The sequence below is a fragment of the Stenella coeruleoalba genome (assembly GCF_951394435.1).
Source record: "Stenella coeruleoalba genome assembly, chromosome: 7".
Lineage (NCBI taxonomy): Eukaryota > Metazoa > Chordata > Mammalia > Artiodactyla > Delphinidae > Stenella > Stenella coeruleoalba.
In genome coordinates, this window is record NC_137153.1 from 73,991,810 (window position 1) to 74,018,290 (window position 26,481).

At 38.7% G+C, this 26,481-nt stretch overlaps 1 protein-coding gene across 3 annotated transcripts in view; it reads left to right on the top strand.

The window, feature by feature from the left end:
• MAMDC2 (MAM domain containing 2) overlaps positions 1 to 26,481 on the top strand; it is a 186,487-nt gene that overhangs the window by 151,755 nt on the left and 8,251 nt on the right. The window lies entirely within an intron of this gene.

Here is a 26,481-nt window from a genome sequence, read left to right on the forward strand (position 1 = left end):
ATCAATGGGTGGAGGCAATAAGGAGGTGCATTTTCTGTAGAAAATGTATAAACTACAATAAACTAGGCTAAAAGTTGATCTACTTCTTATTATCACCATGTGTCAGCAATTGTAAACAATGTCAGTGATAAAAATACTCCCTAAAGAATAGACCTTGGGGCTTCCCTGGTGGCGCAGTGGTTGAGAGTCCGCCTGCCGATGCAGGGGACACGGGTTCGTGCCCCGGTCTGGGAACATCCCACATGCCGCGGAGCGGCTGGGCCCATGAGCCATGGCCGCTGAGCCTGCGCGTCCGGAGCCTGTGTTCCACAACGGGAGAGGCCACAACAGTGAGAGGCCCGCATACCGCAAAAAAAAAAAAAAAAAAAAACAAAGAATAGACCTTTCTCACTGATCCTCTCAATTTTACTTGGTATACCACTTGGATAACAGCACATCATTTGGCCCAGAAAAAAAGAACTATCCCTGATACTAAGATTATAGAGATATTTCCTGAAGGGTCCTTACAGAGAGTTGCATAGTGCTGTTTCTTATGGTCTACCTCAAGATAAGTCTAGGGAATAACACCACAGAGCAACCTATAGCATAACCTATTTGTTGAATTGGCTTAATTTGGTAGGGTGCAATCAGGAACAGCTTTGTTTTTTCTTTCCAACACTCTCTTCAAACATACCCTAGAGAATTCTCCCTTCCCCACCCCTTGGCAGATCCCATAGCTTCTCAGTCTGGTTGAGGTATAGGAGCCGCCACACATTCAGGTATGTTAAAAAGTCCAATTCAAATTAAAACTTCAGTTTCTCATTCAAGCAAATCATCTTTCTCCCTCAGCATGGGCCTGATTCATAGTTTGGAGATGATAAAAGAGAAGACTCTCTGTGCTTTAACTGTGTTTAACTTCCTCCTCTGCCCCTCATCTTCATGATCATTTAGGCAGGGTGAGTGGAGGAGGGATTAAAAGAAAATAACTTTTAAAATGTTTGGTGCTATTTCAAATTCTTTCTTGGATATTGAATACCTTCTGTTATGACAGATATCTAAATACTGACTCTTTGGAGACGGTATCTAAATACTGCCCCTTTTGCATCTTACCATTTTTGGCACTGTACTCTCTGGCTTATCTCCTATGGCTACCCCCTCTTCCCCTAGCGCTTGCACTACAGAGGTACAACTCACACAGATTTTCTGCATACGTTCCTCCTGACAGTTTTGACTTGGGTCCTTCTGAGAGCCTTTGGTTCCAGCCACCTTCCCAGTGAGTATCAATTTGGCCTCGGATCCTAAACGCACCTTTGCCTGACTAAGAAGAAGATGTGCAGCTTGGTCCTCCCACTGACCTCTCTTTCCCTCCTGTTGCTTCGGAGAGTCTGGGACAGTGTTGCATCAGTTAGGGATGCTGTTGAAGAGATTCAGCCTTGGTTCGACCAGGTTCCAGCACTGAGTAGAAGATTCTAAGAGAGCTCTAAGAGTGTGTGAGACTGTATCTGGAAAGACAAGGAAGTTAAAAAAGATGACAAAAAAGACTTGTATATGTTAGGACTATTTTGGTTGGGAACAGTTTGTTACCCTTTGTAACAGAAAGAAAGGCCATTTCAGGGCCGACTTCAGGCATAGCTTGATGTAGGGGATAAAACTATGTCACTGGGATCAGTCTCTCTCTCCATCTCTCTGCTCTGGTTTTTCAGAGTTGGCTCCAATCTCAGACAGGCTGTCCTCTCATGGTAGCAAGAAGCTACCGCAGCTGCAGCCTCATGGCCTTTCAACACTGAATCTAGTGAAAAGAGATAACTCAAACAAACAAACAAAAAATGAGTCTCATTAGCTCTGATTGGCAGTGTATTGAGGGCAGAGTACTATCAAATTCCCGTTTGAATCCCCACAGGGCTTACTATTGTACCTTACACACTACAGAGGCTCAAAAATGTCCATGGAGTGAATAAATGAACCTACAAGCCTTCATTGATGTATATAAGAATAACTAACCATTTAGTTAGCAAGACCCCTAGAAAATGTTATAATGGGGAGAAACTAAATTACAAGAGGAGTAGAGAAAGATCAAGAATAAGTCAGCTTTATTTCGAGTCCATTGTATTCACGATGTTGTCTGTATGTATGATTTTCTCGGGGAGGGAGTTGATAGTTTTCTTCCATTTCTCAGGAACACCAAGAAGGCTAGCAACAACAGATCTGAGAAGAGGGCCATGCTGTGGTGGACGACCACAAGGGAATCCTCTGGGTAACAGGCCGTGCCATGTCTTAGACACGGAAGAGAGGACAAAACAAAAATAGTGAGCAGTGGAGAGAGGGAGTCTCTGAAAAGGGCAAGGAGGGTCACCAGGCCTGGTTATAACAGACCCATGAACTATGGTATCAAGGCTCCCCACTCACTAGGTATGAGACCTTGAGAAAGTTACTTAAAATCTCTAAGTCTCAGTGATGCCATCTAGAAAATGAGAATAATTATAGCTACTTATCTGTTTGCTTACTTCAGAGGTTGAGTTTAAACTTGTTTAACTTGTAGATGACATTCTACCTCCTCCCCATACACAAAATCTATGAAAGTCTTACAAAAGCGCATGCAGTAGAAATTCCATTACTCATCATTTTGCTCCTTTATTTACGTTGTTCCTGGTTTAAGGGCACATGTTAGTTAACTTGGTGTGGTTTTGTTTAAAGAAAATGATATGATTGTGTTTGCATTGTCTCTTTGAAAACTTCAAAGAATGTTTCACCTGGCTGGGGTGAAACTTCATAAGAAAAATTGCAATGCAAAAACTTCTTAGTGTGTTCAATACTTATTCCAAGAAAATAATTGACACAGTGTACAACACAGAGAATTCTGTTTTTGTATTTTTTTTTTCCCAGTAAATTGCTTCTAGGATTTGCCTTCTTCTCCATCCTTCATTTCACCTGTTTCAATGCAAACTTCCTAAAGGTTCTCAAGACACCTTTCAATTTTCTAACCATATAAAATTTTTTACAGATTGTATCTTTTTATTCCTATGTACAACAATGCAGAGGGGTAGCAAATTTTGCTATGTGGTGCCCAGGATACCTACAGATATAGCACTGGAATTTTATGTCTTGGTTTTGTTCTTTAAGTTACTTTAACAGTTATTCTTCTGGGGAAATAGTAATATCTAGTGATCATTTATGGAGCGTTTACCACATGCAGGCACTGTGCTGGGACCTTTATATCCTTAGTCAGTTTGAGATGCTATAACAAAAATACCATAGACTGAGAGGCTTAAATAACAACATTTATTTCTCACAGTTCTGAAGGCTGAGAGGTTCAAGATCAAGGTGCTGGCAGATTCGGAGTCTGGTGAGGGCCCACCTCCTGGTTCATGGACAGCAGTCTTCTTGCTGTGTCCTCACATGGCAGAAGAGGCAAGGGAGCTCTCTGAGGACTCTTATAAGGGCACTAATCCCATCTATGAGAGCTTGGCCCTCATGACCTAATCACCTCCCAAAGATCCTACCTCCAATTACCTCCAATTACCATCATATTGGGGATTAGGATCTCAACATATAAATTTCAATAAATAAACATTCAGTTGATAACACATCCTTACCACAACTTGTAAAGTATGTGAAAGTACCCATTTTTCATATGAGAAAACTGAAGGTTGGAGAAGTGCCTTTCCAGGGCCACACAGCAACAAGTGGTAGAGCAGGGACTGAATCTCAGGAATATTGGGCTCTAATGTCCACATTCTTTCCGCACTGCCTCACCACCAGAGTTTACTACATGATAGTAAGAGACCACACATGACCTGGGACAGTTGTGACAGCTTATACGTGAAAAGCACAATTCTTCACTTAGCAGTGTAATCTCAACCCTATTACCCTTCGCACCAAAGAGGGGTGTCTGCTCTTGGAAAGGATATATTCAAACTGATGGTAGTTTTAGACATCCACTGAAATGTATCCAGCAGAAAGTATCTAAATTTTTTCTGACCTGTTTCTAGTGTCAGTGAACAAATATTGTCAGTTTAACTCCAGGACTGCAGCTCACACACCCACTGTGTATCCTAAACCTTCAAAGGGTGGCTTCCCCTTTTCCTGGCCTCTAATGGCCTAATGTGGGCTGATATATTGTCTCTCAGATCACAGTATGACAAGGATCACCCATTCAAAAATTAAAGCATAAGCAATTAAAGGCCCTTTTAAAACAATTGTTTATTTGTTAAAACCACCAGTGTCATAAGCTACATGTGCATAATGTAAGATGAAACATCTTAGGACTGGGGGCAACCATAAATGTTATTTAGTGTAGGCTCTCTACGATCTTGATTTATTCCATATTTTCTGAGGACCCACTATGCATTAGGCCGCAGAACTATAATTGCTGTGGAATTACAATAAGTAAGGTAATAACAGTTAAATTCTAGAGATGATGGAACCACGCAGAGAAGAACAGTTAGCTCTCCTTGGGAGCATCTTAAAGAATGAGTGGGAATTCATCAAGAAGAACATCAGGGAGTAGGGAAGCATTTCAGGATGAGGGAATGACAGGTGCAAAGCATGGAGCCATTAAGCAGTATGGCAGCTTCAGGGAACTGCAAGTGATTCTACCTGGCTGCCATGTAGAATACTGTCAGAATTCCCAAGATTGTGAAGTATGAGATATAGGCTTGTATGCAGGTAGTACATTTGGAGATGTGATCCCAAGGAGTACAAGTGTGGGGCAAAGGCATCAAAGCAGGGAAAGAGGGAGAGCTGATACGAGGATGCATCCCTGACTTGGCCACTGCTATGACCATCTGGCTGCTTGATCTGGGGGGAACAGCTGAGAAACCATGTTGAAGTATGTCCCAGAGCCATCACCCAGGGGAAGAAGGGGAGAAGCATTTGTCCACAGGTTCCCTTCCTGCACTGGCCAGGGATAACTGTCCATTCAGCATTGGCTACTCTCTCTTCCCTTATTTCTAGGTTACATTTGCATGGGTGCTGAGTGATTCTGCCGAGGGCCAAGCCCAAAATGACTGCACAAAACTTAGCATCAAATACAGGAAGTAACAGGCAGTTGGCATGGGCCCAAGACAAGGCATCTATCAGGTGCATCTGAGTGAAACTGTTTAAAGGCTGTGTAGAATTAGTTGTAGTAATAGTGACTAGAATAAGAGACCAGTGAGACAGAAAATCTGTAGTAGTGAACAGAAGCATCTCATATGGGCACGTCTAGGAAAGTGGTGGGAGATGACAGTGGACAGTCAGATGAGAACCAGATCACCAAGGGCCTCGTCTACATGCTAAGGAATTTGCATATTCACTCTTTGTAGAAAAAGCATTCATTGAAAAGCTTTAAATGGACCATTTTAGTGGTCCCAAAGCAAAATGATGAAGCTTTACTTGATAGTTTTCCCAATAGACATCATACTAGGCACCACTTTCTTAGCCATCCTGCTTAGGGGCTTTACATCTAACACTATCCTCGACATCTGTCTAAGTCATCACAAAGGTCTGGGAAAATGAGAAGCAGTTCGATCTCAGAAAAGGCTTGAAACCCTTCTCTAGTGGCTCTCTCATAAAGATGAGGGTAGACAGAGGCAAATTGGGTATGAGAGCCAGGACTCAAACACAGTTCTCTTGATTCCGCCTTCATCTCAGGTGATACGTAAGGTGAGGTCTTGGCCATTTATATTCAGATCAGCTTGAAAAGAAACAGGCCAATACCATGAATGAATGACTTTTGTTGAATGTTGTACAATATGAAAGAGTATCAGCTTCATAAATCAGAGACCAGGTGTCAAAAACATTATAAGAAAAAGGATTATCACATCTAACTCCTTTATTAGGATTAGAATTGGTTCTATATCAGGTAGCTTTTAGTGTATAGCAAACACCCCAAAGCTTAGTGGCTTAAGATAATAACCACTTATTTCACTCACTATTCTGCAAGGTGGCAATTTGATCTGGGCTGAGCTGGGCAATTCAGTTCTTGGTTGGGCTCATTCATGCACCTGAAGCCATCTGCCAGGTTAGTGAGGAGCTGGCTAGTTTAGGGGGGCCTCAACTGGGATAACTTGTTCTGCTAGCTCAGATTCAAAGAGTGAGGAAATGGACTCTATCTCTTGATGGGAGGAGCTACTGGATATAGGGAAGGAATAATTATGGCTATTTTTGCAAACAATCTACCATAGATTATATCAGCCTTCAAAATGGTCCCTCCTGAACGGGTTATTATTGTGGAATCTTGTAAAGTCACTTGCATTGATGGTAGAAGTGCTAAATTTAGCAAGTAAAAGTACGTGACACCCAGTTAAATGTGAATTTCAGATAAACAATGAATAATATTTAGTAGAAGTATATCCAGATTTTGGACATAGTTTTGAGTGCAAGTCATGGAAACAAAGAACATTAAAACTAGAAAGGACCTTAGAAAACACATGGCCCGGAGGTTGCAAATTCAGATGCAGTCCTGTGTTAGGAAACCATGTCTTTAGCAGGAGGGCTGTTATGTAACAGAGTGCGGTGGGGACTGTGGTTTGCTGATGTATGTGCATCATCTAAAGGTACTCAAAATCAAGTTTTAAAATTATTGTGATACCTAGATAAGTATCTGCAACCAAGTTTAGCTCAGATGCTCCCAGGTTTTACCTCCTAACTGAGGTTATTTGATTCAACAAGCTGACATAGTTAAAGGGGGGTCTAGGACTGGAACCAGATGATCATGACACCCAGTTCTGCACTCTTTTCCTACACTGAGATGCTTTTCCTTTAGCCTTACTTTGACAACTACTCAGTATTAGTTTAGAACTTGGGTTGTAATCCAGGACCCCTAAATACCCAGCCAGGGATCTCCTAGATACTGCTAGAAAAGTACATTGCTCTTCATTATTTTAAAGTAAAATACTTACTGAAGTATAACATGTACATAGAAAAGTGCTGCAAATTTCCCTCTAAATGCAGTTTTAGCTGTAACCCACATGTTTTAATAAGTTGTGTTTTCCCTCTCATTCAGTTCAAAGTATTTTCTCATTTCCATTTTGCTTTTTTCTTTTATGCATAGGTTATTTATAAGTGTATTGCTTAATTTCTAAATATTTGGGAATTTTCTAGTTACTGTTTTTAACTTGTTTCTAGATAATCCGACTATGCTCAGAGAACATACCCTTAATGATTTCAGTCCTTTGCAATTTGTTGAAATGCCCAAAAAAGAGTCAATTTAGGTAAATGTTCTATGTGTGTTAGAAAATAATGTATATTTTGTTGTTGTTGTATGAAGTGGTCTGTATATGTTGACTGAATCAAGCTTGTAATCCTGTTCCTATTTTCTATATTTTTACTGATTTTTATCTGTTCAGTTGAGAGGTGTATTAGTTTCCTATTATGATTGTGAATTTATTTCTCCTTTCAGTTCTATCAATTCTTGCTTGTATATATTTTGAACCTATGTTATTAGGCATATAGAAACTGTATTTTTTAAGCCCCGAAAGATATGACTGGTTTGGTTGCTTCTATATTTATTCACATATTTCTCCATTCCATTAGTATTCATTCCTTCCTGCATTTCCATGTTTCTCTCTTGAATTTTTTTTTTTTTTTTTTTTAGGAAATATTTCTCTTCTGCCAGAAGTATTTTCTTCTGCATCTAGTGTTTTGTTTGGTTTTGGTTTTGGTTTGGGGTTTTGTGTGTGTGTGTGTGTGTGTGTGTGTGTGTAAGTCCACTGCTAATGAATTCTCTCAGTTTTTGTTTGTCTGAGAATGTCTTTATTTTTCCTTTACATTTGAAGGATGTTTTTGCTGAGAATAGAATTCTAAGTTGACAATCATTTTTTTAATCAGACCTTTAAAGATGTCATTCAGTTGTCTTCTGGCTTCCATCATTTCTATTGAGTCAGTTTTCAGTCATATAGTTGTTCCTTTGAAAGGGTACTTTTATTCTCTGGATGCTTTTAATATTTTCTTCTCATGTTTTGTTTCCAGCATTTTAAAATGATTTGCATGTGTGTAGTCTTCTTGGTAGTTATTCTGTTTGGGGTTCATTAAACTTCCTTAATCTTTAGGTTGAGTTTTCAAAAATACTTGACCTTTATCTTGTCAAATATTGCTTCTGCCCCACTTTATCTCCTCTCTTCCTGAGATTCCAATTACATGTACATTAAAAGATCTCACCATGTATTATATATCCTTTATGCTCTTTTACAAAGATTTTCTTTCTTTTTGTTCTCCTTTCTTCAGCTTGGATATTTTCTATTGACCTATTTTTTTTTTAGTTTGCAAGTCTTTTTTGCTATGTCCAGTATGCTGTTAAATTCAATGATTGATTACTTAATTTTAGTAATTCTATTTTTCAGTTACAAAATTTCCATTTTTTTTACTATTAGCTTTATTAAGATAGAATACACACACTATACAATTCACTCTTTTAAAGTATACAATTCTGTGGTGCTTAGCATATTCGCAAAGTTGTGCAATCACCACTATCTAATTCCAGAATATCATTATCACCTCAGAAAGGAACCTTGTATACATTAGCACTCACTCCCATTCCCTCCCCAACTCTTGCCACCCCCATCCCTAGATAATTACTAATCTACTTTCTGTCCCTATGTATTTGCCTATTCTGGATCTTTAATATAAATGCAATTATACAACATGTAGTTTTTTGATTGGCTTCTTTCACTTAGCATAATGTCTTCAGGGTTCATCCTAGTAGCATGAATCAGCACTTTGGTTTTATTGTGATTATATTCCAATGCATGTAAATACCACATTTTGTTTATCCATTATTTAGCTGATGAACATTTTGTTTATTTCTACTTTTTGGCTATTATGAATAATGATGCTACGGTATTTGCGTACAGGATTTTGTGTGAATATAAGTTTTCATTTCTTTTGGTTGTGTTGGGTCATATGGTAACTTTATATTTAAACGTTGAGGAATTGCCAGACTATTTTGCAAAGTGACTGCACAATTTTACATTTCCACAAGCAGTGTGTGAAGGTTTCTCCTTCACACATATTTCTCCATATACTTATTATACTTGTTGGTTTCTGGTTTTGATTATACCCATCTTAATGGATATGAGGTGGTATCTCATTGTTTAATGTCTGTTTTGTCAAATATTACTATAGCCACTCCATTTCTATTTTAGGTACTGTGAGTGACATATCTTTTTCCAACCTTTCACTTTCAACTTATTTGTGTCTTTTTTTTTTTTTTTGTGGTACACGGGCCTCTCACTGTTGTGGCCTCTCCCGTTGTGGAGCACAGGCTCTGGATGCACAGGCTCAGCGGCCATGGCTCACGAGCCCAGCTGCTCTGCGGCATGTGGGATCCTCCCGGACCAGAGCACGAACCCTTGTCCCCTGCATCAGCAGGTGGACCCTCAACCACTGCGCCACCAGGGAAGCCCCTTATTTGTATCTTTGAATCTAATGTGTGTCTCTTGGAGGTAGCATATAATTGAATCTTTTGAAATCCATTTTACCCATCTCTACTTTTTGATTAGAGTGTTTAGTACATTTACATTTAATGTGATTACTAATAAGGCAGAATTTATGTCTGCCTTTTTTCTATTTGTTTTCTGTATTGTATGTATTATAGGGGTTTCTTTATTCCTTTATTCCTCTATTACTGCCTTCTTTTGTGTTTAATAGATATTTTCTAAGATAACATTTTAATCTCCTTATTGTTTGTTTTACTATATATTTTAAAAGTTATTTTCTTAGTATTGCCCTAAAGATTAACATTAACATCTTAAGACAATCTAGTTTATATTTAATATTGACTTAATTTTTTCATGGTATACAAAACCTCCTCCTTCCTTTGTACTATGATTGTCATGTACATGATATCTTTTACATTATAAGCCCATAGACATGATTTTTAAGTTATTGCCTTATGCAGTTGTCTTTTAAATCAGATATTTTAAAAAGAGAAACAAAAATACATTTATTCTGTCTTTTATATATACCTATATAGTTACCTTTATCAGTGCTCTTTCTTTCTTCATGTGGATTGAGTTATTGTCTAGTGTCCTTTCATTTCAGCTTGAAGGATTCCTTTTAGTAGCTAGTGATGAATCCAGTATTTGTCTGGGAATGTCTTAAATTCTCCTTTGCTTTTAAAGGATACTTTTTCTTGATTTAGAATTCTTGGTTTTCTTTCAACACTTTTGAATTATGTCATCTCACTGCTTTCTGGTCTCATGTTTTCTGAGGAGGAGTCAGATGTTAATCTTATTGAGGATCCCTTGTACATGATGAGTTACTTGAGTCATTTTTCTCTTGCTTTCAAAGTTTTCTTTGTCTTTGTCTTTTAGCAGTTAACTGTGATTTTTCTACGTGTATGTCTCCTTGAGTTTATCCACTTAAAGTTGTTTGACCTTCTTGGGTGTGTAGATTAATATTTTTCATCAGGTTTGGAATATTTTTGGCCAGTATATTTTTAAAATGTTCTTTTTGCCCCTTCCTCTCTTTCTTTCCTTCTGAGACTCCCATTGTGCATATGGTAATACACTTGATGCTGTCCCACCAACCTCTGAAGCTCTGTTCATTTTTCTTCATTCCTTTTCCTTTGTTCATCAGATTGGATAATCTCAGTTTACCTGTCTTTGAGTTTACTGCTTCTTTCATCTGCTAGTTCCAATTTGTTGTTGAGCCTCTCTTGTGAATGTTTCATTTCAGTTATTGTGCTTTTCAAACCCATAATTCCTAGTTGGTTTTCTGTAAATTGTCTTTTTAATGATACTCTCTATTTGGTGAGACATCACTCCCATACTTTCTTTAATTCTTCAGGCAGAGTTTCTTTTAATTCCTTGCACATATGTATAATAGCTGACTTAAAGTCTTTGTCTAGTAAGTTCAATTATAGGCTTCCTTAGAGACAGTTTCTATTGACAGCTTTTTATCTTGTGTATGAGCCACAGTTTCCTGTTCCTTTGTGTGTCTCATAATTTTTGTTAAAAACTGGTTATTTTTAATACTACAATGTGACAGCTTCCCCTCCTCCCAACATTTTGTTGTTGTTGTTGTTCCTGCTACTTGTTTGTTTAGTGACTTTCCTGAACTAATTATATAGAGTCTTTATTCTTTGTTGCGTGTGGCCACTGAAAAATATGCTCAGCTTAACCATCAACTAACGACTGAAGAGAGATTTTTCTTAAATGACTTGAACCAATACATCTCCCAGCACTTGCAAAAGTGCTCTGTGTTTGTATTGGGGCATGGTTTCAATGCTCAAGTAGACAATTTACATCTCTGCTAGCCTTCACTTTTTTCTTTTTCAGAGACTCAAAGTCAGCCAGGTTAGGACCTTCTCAGTTCTCTCCTGGGTATGTGTATATCTCTGCACATGTACATCATTTTCTAGATTGACAAGAATATTTTGGAGTTTTGCAAAGTCCCCCACAGACATATCATTCCCTAATTTTTTCCTGAAAAATTTTTTGTCAGCCTTTTGTTAGCTTCCATTGTTAATAGCACCTTAGGCAATTGCAATGTTAAACAATTGTTTGATTGTTCTTGGCAAATGCCCATGAGATAAGGCTGTTCATACAGAATAAGGTTTACCTCAGTTAGGTTAAATAAAGACAAGGTGTGGGAATGAAACTTGCCAAGCAAGTCAAGTAATGACAGTTTTCTGTATGTATGTATGTATGTGTGAATATTTATCTATATAGTATATAGATATATAGATATGGCACTGGAATGCTGTTCAGGCATAAAAAGGAATGAAATCTTGCCATTTGCAACAATGTGGGTGGACCTTGATTGCATTTTGCAAAGTGAAATAAGTTAGAGAAAGAGAGACAAATGCCATATGTGCTCACTTATATGTGGAATCTAAAAACAAAACAAAACACCAAATCCATAGATATATAGATAGATTGATGTTTGCCAGAGGTAGGGTGTGGGGGGTGGGTGAAATGGGTGAAGTGGTCAAAAGATATCAACTTCCAGCTATAAAATAAAGTCATGGGTATGTAATGTACAGTATGGTGACTATAGTTAGTAACACTGTATTGCATGTTTGAAAGTTGTTAAGAGAATCGGTCTTAAAAGTCCTCATCACAAAACACACATACATAATTTGTAACTGTGTGTGGTGATGGATGTTAACTAGACTTGCTGGAGTGATTATTTTTAAATATATACAAATATCAAACCATTATGTTGTACACCTGAAACTAATATAATGTTTATTTACAATTGTATCTCAATTTTAAAAAAAGGAAAAAAAGAATTTGGGTAGTCTTAGTCTTGGGAAGGCAGAGGAGAGGAAGGGTATTGCTTTGCTAAATGTGGATAACTTTAAATGTTTTGCCTTATCTTTTCAATCTATCCTCTATTGTTGAGGCCAGTAAGGAAATGTAAAACCTCAAAATGAAATTTTAAACAGCATTTCCAATGGAGTAAAAAAGACTTTGTTGCATAGTCGCGACTTAGCTCACCATTTCCTTGGAGGAAGGACTACTGGCTGCTCTATTTCTGAAGAGGAGAGAGTGGAAGGTACACAGCAGAGTCCAGAAGAAATTCCATCCTGGCAGATGAGAGACTCCCTCTTGCAAGAGCACCGGAATCACAACCAACTGCTGAACAATCATCGTCAGGGAGACACTGGAACTCACCAAAAAAGATACCCCACATCCAAAGACAAAGGAGAAGCATCAATGAGACGGTAGGAGGGGTGCAATCACAATGAAATCAAATCCCATAACCACTGTGGGGGGGGTGATTCACATACTGGAGAATACTTATACCACAGAAGTCCACCCACTGGAGTGAAGGTTCTGAGCCCCACTGTCAGGCTTCCCAACCTGGGGGACCAGCAACAGGAGGAGGAATTCCTAGAGAATCAGACTTTGAAGGCTAGACGGATTTGATTGCAGGAATTTGGCAGGACTGAGAAAAACAGAGACTCCACTCTTGGAGGGCACACACAAAGTAGTGTTCGCATCAGGACCCAAAGGAAGGAGCAGTGAACCCATAGGAGACTGAACCACACCTACCTGCTAGTGTTAGAGGGCCTCCTGCAGAAGTGGGAGGCAGCTGTGGCTCACCACGGGAACAAGGACACTGGCAGCAGAAGTTCTGGGAAGTACTCCTTGGTGGGAGCCCTCCCAGAGTCCGCCATTAGCCCCACCAAAGAGCCCGGTAGGCTCCAGTGCTGGGTTGCCTCAGGCCAAACAACCAACAGGAAGGGAACCCAGCCCCACCCATCATCAGACAAGCAGATTAAAGTTTTACTGAGCTCTGCCCACCGGAGCAACACCCAGCTCTATCCACCACCAGTCCCTCCCATCAGGAAGCTTGCACAAGCCTCTTAGATAGCCTCATCCACCAGAGGGCAGAAAGCAGAAACAAGAAGAAATACAATCCTGCAGCCTGTGGAACAAAAACCACACTCACAGAAAAATAGACAAAATGAAAAGGCAGAGGACTATGCACGAGATGAAGGAACAAGATAAAATCCCAGAAAAACAACTAAATGAAGTGGATATAGGCAACCTTCCAGAAAAAGAATTCAGAATAATGATAGTGAAGATGATCCAGGACCTCGGAAAAAGAATGGAGGCAAGATCGAGAAGATGCAAGAAATGTTTAACAAACACCCAGAAGAATTAAAGAATAAAAAATCAGAGATGAACAGTACAATAACTGAAATGAAAAAAACACTAGAAGGAATCAATAGCAGAATAACTGAGGCAGAAGAATGGATAAGTGACCTGGAAGACAGAATGGTGGAATTCACTGCCATGGAACAGAATAAAGAAAAAAGAATGAAAAGAATAGAAGACAGCCTAAGAGATCTCTGGGACAACATTAAATGCAACAACATTTGCATTATAGGGGTCCCAGAAGGAGGAGAGAGAAAGAACCCGAGAAAATATTTGAAGAGATTATAATTGAAAACTTCCCTAACATGGAAAGGAAATAGCCACCAAGTCCAAGAAGCACAGAGAGTCCCAGGCAGTATAAACCCAAGGAGAAACATGCTGAGACACATAGTAAGCAAACTGACAAAAATTAAAGACAAAGAAAAATTATTGAAAGCAACAAGGGAAAAACGATAAATAATATACAAGGGAACTCCCATAAGGTTAACAGCTGATTTCCCAGCAGAAGCTCTACAAGCCAGAAGGCAGTGGGACGATATATTTAAAGTGATGAAAGGGAAGAACCTACAACCAGGATTACTCTACCTGGCAAGGATCTCATTCAGATTCAAGGGAGAAATCAAAAGCTTTACAGACAAGCAAAAGCTAAGAGAATTCAGCACCACCAAACCAGCTCTACAACAAATGCTAACAGAACTTCTCTAAGTAGGAAACACAAGATAAAAAAAGGACCTACAAAAAGAAACACATAACAATTAAGAAAATGGTAATAGGAAAATACATATCCATAATTACCTTAAATGTGGATGGATTAAGTGCTCCAACCAAAAGACACAGGCTTGCTGAATGGATACAAAAATGAGACCCATATATATACTGTCTACAGGAGACCCACTTCAGACCTAGGGACACATACAGACTGAAAGTGAGGGGATGGAAAAAATATTCCATGCAAATGAAAATCAAAAGAAAGCTGGAGTAGCAAGACTCATATCAGACAAAATAGACATTAAAATAAAGAATGTTACCAGAGACAAGGATATTACATAATGATCAAGGGATAAATCCAAGAATAAAGATATAACAATTTATAAATATGTATGCACTCAACATAGGAGCAGCTGAATACATAAGGCGAATGCTAACAGCTATGAAAGAGGAAATTGATAGTAACACAATAATAGGAACTTTAACACCTCACTTACACCAAGGGGCAGATCACCCAGACAGAAAATTAATAAGGAAACACAAGCTTTAAATGACACAAAAGACCAGATATAGATAATTGATATTTATAGGACATTCCATCCAAAAACAGCAGATTATACTTTCTTCTCAAGTGCACATGGAACATTCTCCAGGATAGATCACATCTTGGGTCACAAATCAAGCCTTGATAAATTTAAGAAAATTGAAATCATATCAAGCATCTTTTCCAACCACAATGCTATGAGATTAGAAATCAATTACAGGGGGAAAAAACGTAAAAAACACAAAGATATGGAGGCTAAACAATACATTACTAAATAACCAAGAGCTCACTGAAGAAGTCAAAGAGGAAACCAAAAAGTACCTAGAAACAAATGACAATGAAAACATGATGATCCAAAACCTATGGGATGCAGCAAAAACAGTTCTAAGAGGGAGGTTTATAGCAATACAATCCTACCTCAAGAAACAAGAAAAATCTCAAATAAATAATCTAACCTTACACCTAAAGGAACTACAGAAAGAAGTACAAACAAAACCCCAAGTTAGTAGAAGGAAAGAAATCATAAACATCAGAGCAGAAATAAATGAAATAGAAACAAAGAAAACAATGGCAAAGATCAATAAAACTAAAAGCTGGTTCTTTGAGAAGATAAACAAAATTGATAAACCTTAGCCAGACTCATCAAGAAAAAGAGGGAGAGTACTCAAATCAATAAAATTAGAAATGAAAAAGGAGAAGTTAAAATGGACACTGCAGAAATACAAAGCATCGTGAAAGATTACTACAGGCAACTCTATGCCAATAAAATGGACAACCTGGAAGAAATGGACAAATTCTTAGAAAGGTATAAGGAAGAAATACCTTTTCCAAGGTATCTGGAAGACTGAACCAGGAAGAAATAGAAAATAGGAACAGACCAATCACAAGTAATGAAATTGAAACTGTGATTAAAAATCTTCCAACAAACAAAAGTCCAGGACCAGACGGCTTCACAGGTGAATTGTATCAAACATTTAGAGAAGAGCTAACACGCATCCTTCTCAAACTCTTCCAAAAAATTGTAGAGGAAGGAACACTCCCAAAATCTTTCTACGAGGCCACCATCACCCTGATACCAAAACCAGATAGAGATACTACAAAAAGGAAAATTACAGACCAATATCACTGATGAATATAGGTGCAAAAATCCTCAACAAAATACTAGCAAACAGAATCCAACAACACATTAAAAGGATCATACACCATCATCAAGTGGGATTTATCCCAGGGATGCAAGGATTCTTCAATATACGCAAATCAATCAATGTGATACACCATATTAACAAATTAAGTAATAAAACCATATGATCATCTCAATAGATGCAGTAAAAATTTTTGACAATATTCAACACCGATTTATGATAAAAACTCTCCAGAAAGTGGGCATCAAGGGAAACTACCTCAACATAATAAAGGCCATATACCACAAGCCCAAAGCAAACATCATTCTCAATGGTGAAAAACTGAAAGCGTTTCCTCTAAGATCAGGAACAAGTAAAGGATGTCCACTCTTGCCACTCTTATTCAACATAGTTTTGGAAGTCCTAGCCATGGCAATCAGAGAAGAAAAAGAAATAAAAGGAATCCAAATTGGAAAAGAAGAAGTAAAACTGTCACTGTTTGCAGATGACATGATACTATACATAGAGAATCCTAAAGATGCCACCAGAAAACTACTAGAGCTGATCAATGAATTTGGTAAAGTTGCAGGATACAAAATTAATGCACAGAAATCTCTCTCATTCCTATATGCTAACAACGAAAGATCAGAAAGAGAAATTAAGGAAACAATCCCATTCACCATTGCAACAAAAAGAATAAAATACCTAGGAATAAACCTACCTAAGGAGGTAAAAGACCTATACTCAGAAAACTATAAGACACTGATGAAAGAAATCAAAGAAGACACAAACAGATGGAGAGGTATACCATGTTTTTGGATTGGAAGAATCAATATTGTGAAAATGACTATACTACCCAAAGCATTTTTGGACTACAGATTCAATGCAATCTCTATCAAATTACCAGTGGCGTTTTTTACATAACTAGAACAAAAAATCTTAAAATTTGTATGGAGTCACAAAAGACCCCGAATAGCCAAAGCAGTCTTGAGGGAAAAAAATGGAGCTGGAGGAATCAGACTCCCTGACTTCAGATTATACTACAAAGCTACAGTACTCAAGACAATATGGTACTGGCACAAAAACAGAAACATAGATCAATAGAACAGGATAGAAAGCCCAAAGATAAACCCACACACCTATGGTCAACTAATCTATGACAAAGGAGGCAAGGATATACAATGAAGAAAAGACAGTCTCTTCAATAAATGGTGCTGGGAAAACTGGACAGCTACATATAAAAGAATGAAATTAGAACACTCCCTAACACCATACACAAAAATGAACTCCAAATGGATTAAAGACCTAAATGTAAGATCGGACACTATAAAACTCTTAGAGGAAAAAATAGGAAGAGCACTCTTTGACATAAACCACAGCAAGATATTTTTTGACCCACCTCCTAGAGTAACAGATAAACAAACAAAAATAAACAAATGGGACCTAATGAAACGTGAAAGCTTTTGTACAGCAAAGAAAACTATAAACAACATGAAAAGACAACCCTCAGAATGGGAGAAAATATTTGCAAATGAATCAACAGACAAAGGATTAATCTCCCAAATATATAAACAGTTCATGCAGCTCAATATTAAAAAAACAAACAACCCAATCCAAAAATGGGCAGAAGACCTAAATAGACATCTCTCCAAAGAAGACATACAGATGGCCAAGAGGCACATGAAAGACTGCTCAACATCACTAATTATTAGAGAAATGCAAATCAAAACTGCAATGAGGTATCACCTCACACTGGTCAGAATGGCCATCATCAGAAAATCTACAAACAATAAATGCTGGAGAGGGTGTGGAGAAAAGGGAACCCTCTTGCACTGTTGGTGGGAATGTAAATTGATACAGCCACTATGGAGAACAGTATGGAGGTTCCTTCGAAAACTACAAATAGAATTACCATATGATCCAGCAATCCCACTACTGGGCATATACCCAGAGAAAACCATAATTCAAAAAGACACATGCACCCCAATGTTCATTGCAGCACTATTTACAATAGCCAGGTCATGGAAGCAACCTAAATTCCCATCGACAGATGAATGGATAAAGAAGATGTGGTACATATACACAACGGAATATTACTCAACCATAAAAAGGAACAAAACTGGGTCATTTGTAGAGACGTGGATGAACCTAGAGACTGTCATACAGAGTGAAGTAAGTCAGAAAGAGAAAAGCAAATATTGTATATTAATGCATATATGTGGAACCTAAAAAAATGGTACAGATGAACCGGTTTGCAGGGCAGAAATAGAGACACAGATGTTGAGAACAAACGTATGGACACCAAAGGGAGAAAGTGGCGGTGGGGGGATGAATTGGGAGATTGGGATTGACATGTATACACTAATATGTATAAAGTAGATAACTAATAAGAACATGCTGTATAAGAAATAAATAAATAAAATAATTTGGCACATGCCTCAAGGGAAGATTGCTCACTCTGCTGTGTGTATCATTTCTCACAAAACTTGATCCTCAAGCCCCAGCTGCTTTTGCAGCCCTGGACTCCAGTTTTTATCATCCCACAGTGAGAACTGTTGGTTTCTCTGCCTCTTAGCTGCCCTCTGCTTAACTTCTAAACTGAATAGGCAAATGCCCCAGTGGGGAAAGCAGCTTGAAGAATGTTGAGTTCACTTCACTGACCTTCCCTTGTCTCAGGGATCTTGGCCCCTCAAGTTCTTGCTGCTTGGGAAGCTCTCTGACAACTTCAAAACAGATGTTTTCTAAAAAAAATTTATCCATTTTAAAAATAATTTTTCTCAGTGGAAGCGTAGGTCAGCTACAAGTTACTCAACTTATCCACAAGGGGATGTCCTTGGTATTTCATTTTTTTAGCATCATATATTTAAGAGCATGATTGTTATACTCAAAATTTGAAGGCATTTGCTGTTTTCTTCTGCACTACAAACCAACCCATCATAATGTTTTTGAATGAGCTCTATGTGTCTCTGGTCTCTTTCAACTGTATTCTTTTGTTGATATTTCCTGGCTGTTCTACCCAAGATCTTGCTGTATCTGGTATTACGTTATTGCACGGTGTTCTGTCTTTGGCAAGGAGTAGTAGAAGCAGAATATTAAAATTTACATTTATGCTGCCTTTGGCTATGAACTGTCTGAGAGACTATTCTACTTTTTTCCCTTTATAACTCTCAATCTTGAGTAATAAATATTGGGGACAACTATCATAGTAAAAAAAATACTGCAAATGCCTTTTAAATTTAATTATGGTAGAAACCACTTAACAATTACCTCCTATTTTTTATTTCATTTTATTTATTTTTGGCTGCGTTGGGTCTTCGTTGCCGCATGCAGGCTTTCTCTAATTGCAGTGAGCGGGGGCTACTCTTCATTGCGCTGTGCAGGCTTCTCACTGCGGTGGCTTCTCTTGTTGTGGAGCATGGGCTCTAGGTGCATGGGCTTCAGTAGCTGCAGCACGCAAGCTCAGTAGTTGTGGCTTGTGGGCTCTGGAGCACAGGCTCAGTAGTTGTGGCGCATGGGCTTAGTTTCTCCGCGGCATGTGGGATCTTCCCGGACCAGGGCTCGAACCCATGTCCCCTGCATTGTCAGGCGGATTCTTAACCACTGCGCCACCAGGGAAGTCCACCTCCTATTTTTTTAAAGAAGTGACTTACATAGTAAATGTACTTACGGTTGCTTAGATGAATGTCACTAGAACTTCTCTTCAACAGGGATATGGTCTGAAGTAATAAGAAAATGTAATTGGCTTAGTAACAGTTCATAGATTTATAGGATGCTGGAGGTAGACAAGATCTTATAGATCAGTTAAGACAACATACACATTTTAAATATTAAAGCACTGAAACTCATTCAAAGTAATTTTAATTATTGTCTGCTTGGATCCTGGGAGAGCAATAGCAAACCTGCCTGTGATTAGATGTACAATTTAAACAATAATGAAATTACATCCAAAAAGGTCTTCTATTGCCTGCATTGTTGAGTTTTTGCTATTTTTACATTTAGTCCTAACAATCTTTTCTATGTCTCTTTTTTCAAATACAGGCTTTAAAATAATGGCAGGGTACAAAATTGGCTGAATTTCTTATTCCATACTTTAATAAAGTGACAGGCTCAAATGCTGGACCAGCAACAGTATCTTTCTCTTTGATGACTGGAGGGTATTTGTTAGGTGTTAGTGACAGCAGAATCTTTTTTGAATGCAATGCATTCTGGGACTTTCAGAGGATATACCTGTACTCATATACTGCATTCTGCCTTTTTACTTCCCATCCTTAAAGCCTGTCAATTTACACTTGGAAGAACATATACAAGAGAAAATAGAGGAGAGGCATACAAAGCTATTTTACAGACAACTACATTAGATGGTCAGTAAATATAGGTTCATTAAATTAAAAAGGAAGTTCAGAAAGGCTACGATATAGTTTATTGTGTGTCTATCAGAATCAATACATCATCCTACATAGCAATTCCAAGGGAGCCGTAGTTCCTGATTCACTAACTGCTGATGCAGTTTCCAGTTCTAGGGCGTAGCATGGTGTATGTGGTCTAGTGGAAAGACCAATGGGTACACAGTGAGCTGACTCTTCCACTTGCTACCTGCATAACCTGGAAAATGGTCACATAGCTTCTCTGAGCCTCAGTTTCCTCATGTGTAAAATAAATACAACAGTGGATGCCCTGCTAATCTCTTAGGGCTGCTGTGATGATTAACTGAGGTTATATTTCTGAAAGGCTTGATACTATATAAACTCCACTGAAGTGAACGGTATTACTATTTTTATAATGAGTGACTAGTTTACAAAATCTGATGCTCATCTCTGGGATACTTTCTTGGACTCGGTGTTTTGTGTCACTTGTGCCTTTATAAATAGAAAATCATGGCCTATGCTTACAAATAAAATGACTTAGTAGAAACCAGAAGGTTTGGTAGACCTTAAACCAATGTTTTCCAGAGTACCACTGGGTAATTTAAGGGGTAAGTGGATGAATATTTTTGATAGTAATATTTATGTATAAGAAAATATACAATCAGTACAGCAAAACCATTATTTCACAGATTTATAGCTTGTTTTCTGTTTTCATGCTAACATGCATTTCCTATTTGAATAAATGGATTTAAGTAGCAAAACTGGAATCTATTTAAAGAAAAATATTAAATGAATAACAGTGCAGGTAGTATGTGGATAAGTAAATATATATATCATTGATGGTAGTATTTGTGTGACTAAAGTTGGGGAAACATTTTCAATGTTTAAGTCAATCATCTCATAGAATATGTCATTCTACTAGAACAACAACAAAGACAAAAAAAATTCTAGCTCCACCATTCGGTTCCTTATTTAATAAAATAATAAAGGCACTTGTGACAGATAAATCTTGACTTGCATTGAGCTAGACTGGACTCTGGTGGATTTGTCTATCCATTTCTTGTCACCATCTACTTGAGTAGCTCTATCCTGGCAGAATCAGAAAGTTCCCTGACACTAATGCTATTTCTTTACAAGATAATGAAGACAAGTCTTAACAAAATTCCAAGGGTTTTATTGGCTATTGAAATTTTATTAACATTTATATGATGCCATGCTGTCAGAATTCTTTTTTTTTTTTTTTTTTTCGGTACGCGGGCCTCTCACTGCTGCGGCCTCTACCGTTGCGGAGCACAGGCTCCGGACGCGCAGGCTCAGCGGCCATGGCTCACGGGCCCAGCCGCTTCGCGGCATGTGGGATCTTCCCAGACCGGGGCACGAACCCGTGTCCCCTGCATCGGCAGGCGGACTCTCAACCACTGCGCCACCAGGGAAGCCCCGGAATTCTTTTTAAACAATTGTTTTAGTTGCCCTGGAGTTTACATGGATTTTTGTGGCCAAAAGATAGTAGAATAAATAAAGGAACAGATAGCTATCCAGTTTAGTGAGAAAATGCCTTCAACTGTAGCATTTCCTAGCTCACTGAGTCCACCAGTGAATAGATTAAAAGTCATCCAGTCCTCCCTCTCTTCTCCCTACCACCAAATCCTAGAAAAGTAGCTATTCATCATTTTCTTAACAATTTCCAAAGAAAGAGATGCCATCAGTTTCTTTTGTGGTACCGTTCAGTGTTTCAATACATCTTCTGTACTTCTGACAATTAAATTCTCTTCCGACACGCTACTTACTAAACGTAGGAGTCTTATGCACTTCTAAGAACACCCCCTTCTTGTGTGGTAGAAATATCAATGATACATTAAAATACCAAATAATGACATTTATTTATAAAAGTGTACTGTCAGACAAAAGAAATTCAAAATTATATCTTTAATGTGTTGGTTATATAGCTGAAATTTAATAGCAGTCTCATTCAAGTCCTTGTCTTTTAAGAATTTTGGTGCTAATATCCATACATGTAATGATGCTACCCAACTAGGCCGTAACTATTGGGGCAGTTGGCTCCAGATTATTAAAATCTCCAATCTCCCTCAATCTTTTCATAACTTGTCACACTAGTTTCTGATATTGTCAGACTCTGCTTACACAAGAGAAGGCTTCTATGACAGGCTTTTAAAAAAAAATAGTGGTAAAATATACATAACATAAAATTTACCATTTTAGGCATTTTTACATACGTAATTCAGTGGCATTAAATACATACACCTTGTTGTGTAACCATCACCACCATCCATCTCCAGAAATTTTTTTCATTTTCCCAAACTGAAACTCTGTACCCAATAAATAATAACTCCTCATTTATGACGGAGCTTTAAAGATCATTTAAAAGATATAGCAAAGAACAATTTTAGAGAGACGCATTTAGCAGTTGTTCTTCCCAAAGCATTGGTATCTTTTTTCCCTGATTGTTAAGAATCCTCTTTCAGCTTAATGAAGCAGCTAGCTATTCATTCCACACGGCCCCCCACTCCTTCCTGGCCCTGGTGAGAGGAGGCTGCTAGACTAGAGGAACAGCTGCTTCACTGCTCCAAATTACAAATACGGTGTGTGTCTCAACACATCACAGCTGCTGAGCAAAGAACAGATGGGACCCTCATCTCCCAGTAGACCCATTGGAACCCCCGTCTTGAATGTTAAACAGTGATCCACAGAGAAAGTGATTTGTTTTCTCTAGTTAATAATCCCTTCTGCAGACTGGAATCCTTCATGTGCAGGAACACGTAAGCCAGTCTGAGGTTTCAGCACTGGGGCTCCTGGCTCCAATCCATAGCTTTTGTTTGCTGAGACAGACAGCATTTGGAGTTGGAATGTGGCAAAGCTTGTCAACACACAGGGCTTTTCTCTGCTTTCCAAACACATGTGAGGCAGACTGGCTCTCCGTGAAGCTGTGATCTTTTCTGGGGAAAGGAAGTGTCACATGCAAGTCAAGAAGCAAAACATATTTGGAATCAAGAGGAATAATTGGTCTGGGCATCAAAGGGACAAATTCTGATCAGTTGACAAATATGTTACAATTATTTTTAGGTATAGATGTTGATCTAGATTAGTCTAAATCAGTATTGCCTTATGGAATATGCATATGTGCTTAAAATAGAAACCGTTTAAAAAAACAACAACAAAAAAACCTGAAGGATTTTTGGAACGGTCAGCATTACTCAAGAAAAGCAGACTGGTGCCAGTGCCCCAGAGAGGCACAGTTATACTGACACTCCCCAGGATGTTACCCCTCTCTTCAAAAAGCAGCACAATTACACATGTCACACACCTTAGGAGCTTTCATTTCATCTTTCATGGTGCTAAACACAACAATCTCTGGAACTGGAAGCCTTAGGTAATGGCTTCAGTCAGATACCCAAGACGCAGAGACGCATGAGCTGAAAGCATTACCAGAGTAATGCTTCATCCAGTTGAGGATAAATGATTAGTGCACAGTACTCACGAAAGAAAGAATTCAGTTAGATAATCCTGGAGGTGATTAGAGGTTTGCCTCTCTTCCAGGACCTCAGGCTATTTTGGCCAGGACTCATGTCGTTATCACTGGGATGCACTATCATCACTAGACGGAAGATACTTCTTGGGTCATCTCTCACTTATGATGGATCTATTGCTTCCTTTCCACTCTGAAAAGACTTCATGTTTTAGACCCACAATAGTCTCTACTTTCCAGTTTCCCAGTGACAGCATCTTTCAGAGGAGCCCTCCCCACCCCACAATTGAGTGTTTCATCTTTAGCCAAGGTCCTTTTCTTAGAATTCAAGTAGGCTTTTGAGTGCCCCAAAGCCAGGCACCAAAGTTATTTTTCTTTGACTTTCTTCTTATTTACCTAAGAATTATTTCTGGAGGAAATATTTTTTAATTCAAACATGCATTAAAGTAGGGTTTCAGTTCACTGTGCTATACTAACTTATGTATAGGATAGTATGGAATACCTTTGTGCATAGTAGGTGAGAAACTGTGGTCATTTCATGCTTTGACTTTATTTTCCATGGAATTAAATTAAATACACCCTTCTGTAAGGATTTTGTGTATCTGTATTTGTTTATATCTAGTCTTGCTTAAGTTAGGAAATATTAGAGAAAAGAACAACAAAATTTCCTCTCATTGCTAAAGGTGTAAAAACCCCAGTGCTTCTTGTGTAGCAATTTTATTGCCAGTGAAAGAATGAAGATAATGAAGTTAAGAATGTGTGTTTGGTTAAAAAATACATCAGATGGTGTGGAACTAGCTTGAGAACACTTGCTTTGATGTGACTTTAATTTTATCAAAACTTGGACTTGTTCCGGCTTTGCCTTGGAGCATCCTATTCAAGTACATGTCTCATTGCCAAGATCCTCATGCAACTGGAGGGACCTTGGTAGAGCCATGTGCTTTGGAAATGGTCAAACTGGTCTGTGGCTTAGAGCTGTGGAAAAAATTCATTTGTTCATTCAACAAATATTTATTGGGCATCTACTATGTTCCAGGCACTGTTCTAGGACCTGGAGGCATAGTGAAGTAAACAAGGAAATATCTCTGCCTTTGTGTGTTCCAGAGGAAGGAGACAAACATAAAAAATAGGAAAATCATACAGTATGTTAAGAGGCAATTAAATGGTGTGGAAAATAATAAATTAGGGTATAGAGAAAGAGGGGTGCCAGAGGAAGGGAATTGCTATTTGAAATGGTGTAGTCAGAATAGGCCTAATAGAAAAGGTAATATCTGAGCAGAGTTAGAGGTGAGAGAGTGAGACCTGAGATTATATGAGAGAAAAGCCATTCTAAGCAGAGTTTAGCACACACAAAGGCCCTGAGGTGGTAGTATACCTACTGTATTCCAGGAACACTAGGGAACTCAGTGTGACCACACAACCCAGAGTGAGTGAGGAGAAAGGTGGTAGAATCAGAGAGCTAAGAGAATGAGCAGGAGATCGTATGGGGCCCTAAACATTTTCAGGCATTCAGCTCTCACTCTGAGTGAAATGCTGAGCCAATGGAAGGTTTTGAACAGAGGAATGGTAAAATCTAGCTTTTGTTTTAGAAGGTTTACTGTGGATGCTATGTTGAGATTAGATTGCAGAGAACAAGGGTAAAAGCAAGCAGACTAGTTGGGAAGTGTTGTATTAATCCACCTGAGAAATGACACTGGCTCAGACCAGGGGGTAGCAATGCAGGTGGTGAGGAGAAAAATGACTGGATTCTGGACATATTTTGAAGGTAGAACCAACAGGAATTCCTGACCATCTGGATGTGAAGAGAGAGAGGAGGCGAAGAGTGGCATATGATGGCCAGGTTTGGGGCCTGGTCAACTAGAAAGGGTAGGATAGGCTTTAGGGCAAGGCTGTTAGGAGCCTCGTTTTGACCATGTTCAGTCTGAGATGTCTACTTGACAATATGTGGAGATGTCTACTAGGCACTTTAAATAAACAAGTCTGGATTTCAGAAAAGAGGTTGGAAATTTAAATTTGAGATATGACAACACAGAGCATTTAAAGCCATGAAACAAGATGAGATCACCAAAGGAGTGAGTGAGAATAGAGAAGTTCAAAAACTGGGCCTTGGAGCATTCCAGGGTCAAGAAGTCAGAGAAGAAAGGGTGAACTAGCAAAGGAGTAAGCAGTGAGGTGGGGGAAAAACCGGGAGAGGTCAGCTTCCCACAGACCAAGATAAGAAAGTCCTTCTAGGAGGCAGGAGTGATCTACTCTGTCCAATGCTACTGATGACAAGAATGACCAGGACTGAAAATTGACCACTGGTTTTAGTAATGAGGATGTCATTGGTGAGCACGCCAGAAAAATGACAGTATTTTCCCAATATTTTAGAGCAGGTCATGGGGATGACTGGTTGACAAAGCCCACACCCCATGACTCTGATCGCCCAGTTTTTCAGGGTGATAACTTTACTGAGTGAAACGCTGGGGGAAGGGGTTGCACAGTGCACACTATTTGATAAGACCAAATTGGGTAGGACTCTTTCTCCCACCCTTTTAATAGCATGTAGGATTCTCAGGTCTTTACGGAAATGAGGGAAAGGAAGAGGAGGAGTGCCTTGAAGGAGTGTAGGTGGAGCTTCTGATCAGTTCTGGTTGGGGTATCTCACACACTGCCTTTTGGGAAATGAATGGACCTCATTGATTAAACTTCA